This window comes from Vespula vulgaris, chromosome 10 (assembly GCF_905475345.1).
Source record: "Vespula vulgaris chromosome 10, iyVesVulg1.1, whole genome shotgun sequence".
Lineage (NCBI taxonomy): Eukaryota > Metazoa > Arthropoda > Insecta > Hymenoptera > Vespidae > Vespula > Vespula vulgaris.
The window spans coordinates 8,200,001-8,207,030 of record NC_066595.1 but is presented as its reverse complement, the minus strand read 5'-3'; positions in this window follow the sequence as shown (position 1 = coordinate 8,207,030).

Sequence of the window (7,030 nt, the reverse complement as noted above, 5' to 3'; positions counted from 1 at the left end):
CTGTGACACCCTCTTTCTCTTTCTCTCTCTCTCTCTCTCTCTCTCTCTCTCTCTCTCTCTCTCTCTCTTTCTATCTTTCTATCTCGTTTGCCTCCTTGCCATCGTCGCTTGTTCTTTCTCTTTCTCTCTCTTTCGTTTGCCTCCTTGCCATCGTCGCTTGTTCTTTCTCTTTCTCTCTCTTATGTTTGCCTCCTTGCTATCCTCTCTTGTTCTCTCTCTTTCTCTCTCTCTCTTTCTTTTTCTCTTTCTTTTTCTATCTCTCTCTCTCTCTCTCTCCCTCTCTCTCTTTCTCTATCTATCTCTATCTCTGAAAACGAACTCGAGGTGACACCGAACGCGCCGACGTCAAAAGTGCAGGCAACCGACCAAAGTCTTACTATCCTCTTTCCTTTTTGTCTCTCTAGAGTTTCCACCATCCTTCTCAACTCTGACACAATCCAAAGCCGTTCTCTATTCACTGTTCCGATCTTATCTCTTCGCCTCTTCTCGAATTATCGATCACACGACGCTAACCACGTTTTAAGTTTAAATTACAACTATTCTGATTACGTTTCTACATAGATACACAGACACACACACACAACATATATATAACACAATATATATACATACTATATATATTATTTTAAAAATGTCATATGTGTGTATATATATATCGTAAGAATCTGAAAAAAGAAATGTGCGTGTGTGTGTGTATGTGTGTATATATATAATCCAGAGGAAGAAAATAGAAGTTGAAATCATTTGACAAAATGCTGCTAGTGAAATCTTGTTATTTCAGAACTAGGAAGCGAGTTAACGTACATATGTATGTACATACTCGCGCGAACGTGTACGCTTATTAGGAAGATATTTACTTGGAAACGTTGGGTGAAAGGTGAAAGCCTTTGAAAAGGCGGCTCTAAGGGGCGAATTGCGTTCCCGATGAAGAGAGGGGGAAGAGAGAGAGAGAAAGAGAGAGACAGAAATAGAGAACGCGAGTGAGAGGGTGGGAGGTAGGGAAAAGGATAAAGAGAAGTAAAAAAAAGAGGAAGAGGAGGAAGAGGAGGAGGAGGAGGTGTAAGAGGAGATGATTTCAAATCGAGAGGTCGACGAATGGGATCGCGAATGAATAGGGAGTATGGATTCGTGAAGAGCCAATGGGGCTGCGCGATGTCCTCCCTGCTTAGCGACGACCACGCCAATCGAGGGCGTTTTCCACCCCCAGCAACTCGTTCCTAGAGGGTGCTGCTCCTGCTGGTAATACTTTGCCAGTAGTGGAGGGTGGTTGCGAGGCGTAGTCGCGTTACCTTTTGACGGCTCTACCTGCTCGCTCCCTTAAAGACGACGAAGTTCATTAAATATGAGAGAGAAAGAGCAAGAGAGTGAGAGAGAGAGAGAGAGAGAGAGAGAGAGAGAGAGAGAAAGGTCTTTGGTAACAGATCAGACAGCCAACTTCGTCGCACCTTCTTCTTCGTCTCCTCTATCTTCTCTCCACTTTCATTCACTTACACCCACTCCGTGACAAGGACGCAGTCGATGCTCCGACGCCTTTTCTTACCTTGGATTACGCAAACCCCTTTTTCTCTACTCTTGATCCTGTTACTCTCGATCTCCTGACATCTATACTTTTGTTAATAACCAACCATACTATCTATGAAACTTAACGAATCAATCAATAATATTAAGAAGTTGATGATTAATAATATTGTGTTTTGTAGCTAGGTAAATACTTGTTACTTCTCGAAATTTCGAATATTCTCTTTCTCTTTTTCTCTTTCTATGTGTGTGTGTGTGTGTGTATGTGTGTGTACGATTAAATCTTTTATAAATTTTGATAGATATCGTTAAAACAATTTTGCCTACGATGTAGCCTATCTATTTAATAATATTTTATTGTCACTACATCATATCAATCAAAGTTAATATATCGCGAAATATCCTCAATCCAATCGTATTTCTTTTAATAGGGTGACACCAACAAAGCAGGGAAGTTTTGTTTGAGATGGACAGCCCTCTTAGAGAAAGACTTGTTTTATCCGTTGTTTGTCCCGCGACAAGTTTGGCGTCGATGCACGTGCCCTGCCATATGACAAGCGTGCTCGATACCTATGGCGTCGCACGCAACCACTTGAAAGACAATTCGAACTTCTAAATTCAAACTCATCCACGTGGAGCCCACGATGAATTGGATTAGACTTATTTATGTGTGCATGTATGTATTTCTGAATTTACTTAAATACATCGGGGGTGTGTGTGTCTATGTGTATATTATTTGTCTAATAATTGTTTTAATCTCTATATTAATATAAAAATAAATTATTAAAAATTAATTTTTCTCTTTTTATGAAATCATTCGGAAAAAGATAACGCAAAAAATAAACGCGTCGATATGGAGATATCGATTTAAAAAAAAAAATAAATAAAAAGAGAGCGACAAAAAACATAAATGATGCATATTCAACGATGGCGCGGAGCAAATAGTAATCCATCCAACTGTTTTCACTGCTCGAAAATCAGGTTTTTCTCAATATTCATAGCCGACACGGTTCCTTTTTTATGGGGTGTATTAAATCCCTGAAACCCCCTCTTATGAGAATTTTTATGTAGGTATTATTATCGTATGTACGTGTTAGGTATATTAAGTCTTTATCATAGTTTGATTCCTTTTACTCATTTTATGCGTTTACTACGATTTCGTCATTCTATACCATATTTTAATACCATATTAAAATAAGTAATATTTTCAGATATATTTCAATAATATTTCAAATAAGAAACAAATCAATCAATTTGTTTAAAAATTGAAACGAAATATCTATATATCTTATAAAAGTGTACTGTAAAATTGTAGTGAGCTTGATTCGTTCATTTCGTTGATTTTTAATATAAAAAAATTTATAAACAAATGAGCTTTATTCAAAAAATTTTCAAGCGATCGATTTAAAATGTTGAATTGTACTTGTCATAATGATATCCGAATTATGTATAAAATTTGATTATATTTGATTTATCTAATTTATTGCTATAGTAAAAATAAATATTTACAGACACGGACATAGATAAAATACACTTCATCATTCTCAAATCGACAATTCCTTTGAAAATTTTATTACGTATTAGTTCGTTTTATTACGTCGTATTACATTGAAAGTTTAGAAAAAGTAAGAGAACATGTAAACAAAACAAGAGAAATGGTTGCGCGCTCTTGGCCTTGAGCATAGGAAGATATTCATTATTCTCCCATACAAACGTCTAATAACCAACCTATCACGTTCGATAGACTAAACAGCTTTCCAGACGTATTCGAATCTGTTCCTTCTTTCAAATTCGTTAATTTTTATCAAATTAATTTCTCATTTATATTAGATCTTGTTTTTCTTTTAAGTTCCGTTTAATTACTTATATAATAATTTATTAATTGTAATCGATCGTATTTCGCGTCATATTCGATTTTATCACATATACGGATTTTTATTTGTAAATACATATATATACATATGTACATCACACATACACTTATTATATATATGGTACAAATATATTTATGCATTATTATATATGCATATTTAATCTTATATGTACTCTGTATTAATAATTTATTCTTTAATTATTTTCTTTCTCCTACTTTCGTATATTTAACAAATTTTCAACTTGTGATATTTATTTATTATTTGTATTATTTTAAAAATTAAATCGATGCGCGAACTAGAATCAATGTCGTTCGTGTTAAATAGAATTTCTCAATCATATTAGTAGATTAATATAAGAATTTATGCCATGTTCTTACTAAAAGATTTATTTCGCCGTATTTTTAAAACTGACTGATTGTTATAATTGAGAGGGTTATTAGGTAAGTGCCTACATATATAAAAATTTGTCTTACAGATCTTCATCAATAAATTTTTTTAAAACTTCGTTTGGACGTAAGTTTATATTTCTTTTTCCTAATTATTCCTTCTTATTTGTAGTTTAAATCATGTTTTTCAATTATTTTTGCAGACTGAAAATACTCTCTCGATATGCAATAAATAATTTAATCTTTAGGTATATGTATTTTTTATTATAATATATATATATTAATATTATAATTATTTTCGGTGAGGAAAAATAATTGAAGAACATGATTCAAACTACAAATTAGAATATTTATATATATATATATATATAAATATTTATATTGTATCTTTATATTTTATTGTAAATCATATTTTATCTACACAAAATTAATTGTTACTTCATATTCGAAACTTTTAATATTTTTTAAATATAAGATGCTCTTGGTTTATATAGAATATAATTATATTAATACTAATAATTATAAATAATACTATAACCTTAATTATAATATACATAGAAATAGATTTTCGAGAGAGTCTATAGAGTTTCTATTTTTTCCCCGAGTTTAATCGACTAGATAAATTTATATCAAACGATACCGAAATTTTCGTGTATAATTCGTTTCCCGATAGATTTCATGTTTACATTCAAATGATTAATATTAGAATCTTTTAATTTTCATAGTTCTCATCATATATGCAGCAACATCCACGAGGTGAGACCCGGACAATCAATATTAGTTGCGATCAAATATTTATCATATATTTGACAGGCGATGCAACACAAGTAACTATTATTGAGCTAATGGTTGCATTTAAATTCCACTGAAAATTGGCATCTTGCTTATATTGACATGTTAATACATGAAAGAACATTTAAACACAAAGTTTTATTTTAATATTTATTTACCACAATGATACATACATAAATTGTATTTAAAATATTACAATATTTGCTTGAATCAATTTGTTAGTCAACAACAATAAAAACATAGTGCACAACATATTAAAAAAAAAAAGGATAGAAAAAGAAAAATGTCATGGTTCTTATAAAACCCTTTAAAACAAGATTAACAATTTCTATTTCTATTTCTATATGAAAAGTTATAGCAAGACAACGTCTACTTGTGATAGTTGATTGCATAAGAAATCATCCTGTAGTCTTATCTAGAAATTTCTTTTTCTTTTTCTTTTCAACTGAGACGTACATATATACACACACATACATACATAAAATATCTATACCTGTGCGTGATTGAGAGTAGTACGCGTTTAATTAAAAGTTTCTTTTTTCTCTTCTTTTTTTTGAGTCCACGCTCGCAAGGAATAACTGGAAATAAAGGTAGGAAGGAAGGATTGGGATAGAGTTCTCTTTTTCTATTAATCTCTATCTCTCTTACAAACCCTCCTCTTTATCTAGACAAATTTCTCCCCGCTGGGGGGAAGTTGCCCCGGACAATCTATATCGGTTTACAATGATAAAAAGCAAACACGGGAAATAACGCGAGGAATTACTGAACCAAACAATATGTCCCCCGTTTGTAAAGAGGGATAGAGAGAGAAAGAGAGAGAGAGGGAGAGAGAGATACTCTGGGATATATTTCGACGTCGGGAAACGTTCGTCGAAGTAGAGGGTGAGCCAACAGATTTTCACCACCCCATCGCTCCCTCTCTCTCTCTCTCTCTCTCTCTCTTTCTCTCTCTCTCTTCCTCTTTCGGTTGCTTTTCCCTTGGAGATTCGTCTCGTCTCGCAATAAAACGATACGAACGACACCGAGTCCTCGCCGAGATTCGTCTTATTATCGGCTCGAATTTTGTCCTGAGAAAAAGAGAAGAGAGGGAGAGGGAGGGAGGTAGTTGAATGGAAATGGTAATAACGGACGATTCCAAAGAAATAGCTGATATTTATCGTTGTTCTTGATATATTGGGATCTGATCAAAGACAAAGACGAAGAAAAGTGATTTCGAACGAAGAAGAATAAGAATAAGGATAGGAATAAGAAGAAGAAGTAGAAGAAGAAGAAGAAAAAGAAGAAAAAGAAGATTAAAAGCGCGTGGCAGGAAGAGCAGATAGCTCGGAGAAAGCGTGGGTTGGCTAAAAATTGGTACCCTTTCGCTCGCGGGTGCCTCTTGGCGAATGGTACTCGTGTAAGCAGCGACTAGTGAGGTAAACTCGAGTGTCTGCGGGGTTAGCTAGAAAAAGAAAGAGAGTGAGAGAGCAAGAGAGAGAGAGAGAGAGAGAGAGAGAGAGAGAGGGTCGTAAGGAGGAGTAAAGGGAATAGGGGATAAAGGGGTAAAGGGTAGGTGCAAGGAAGTAGGGATGTAGAAGGCAGCGAGAGACGAAAGCATCCCCAAGGGGATGGCTTTTCCACGGTTTGAGGCATTTCGTAGGCGATATCCTCGTAGCTCGACTCGCTTTCTAGCGTTCTCTACAAGTCTGTTCATCTTTCTCTATCTGTTTCTCTTTCTATTTCTCTATCTCTATCTTTATCTCTATCTATATCTCTATCTCTATCTTTTCTTCTCTCTTTCTCTCTCTCTTTCTCTCTCTGTTTCTCACAGCATACGGCCCTTTTCGAGCGTTCCTCCTCGTCGTAGTCATCATAGTCGTCGTCGTCGTCATCTTCCTTCTCCTCCTCCTCCTCCTCCTCCTCTTCCTTCTCCTCTTTCTCCTCCCATTCCTCTTTCCTCGCCATATCCCTTCCCATCAAGCGTACACAGGGCACCACCGGCAAGAAGTAGACAATTCACAATTAGCAAACACAAACAGAAGTACGAGTGGCTTCAAGTTGCTTGGGACGCGGTGGCAACGCGGGCTTAGCCGGAAGCAAATGGTGGGGTAGAGGCTTCTGGGATGCGAAGCGACTAGCTTGGCAGTCCCTGAGCGTCAGCCTCCGCTTCAGAATCCTCTTCTCTCTTCGCGTACTCACTCGGACCCAACAGAGACGACCGAAAGCACACGTATATTTTCGGATAACGGGTGTACCTTCAATGTATGTACCTACCTCCTTTCCTTTCTTTTCGTTCAATTCTACTTTTCACTCTCTTCTTTCATTTGTCTCTCTCTCTCTCTCTCTCTCTGTCTTTCTTTCTCTTTATCTACCCATCTATCTATCTCACACAATCTTTCTCTCTCTTTCTTTTTGTACACATTTATCTATCGAGATAATTCACTGAACTTTCCTATATAATCATTATATCCATTTGTCATT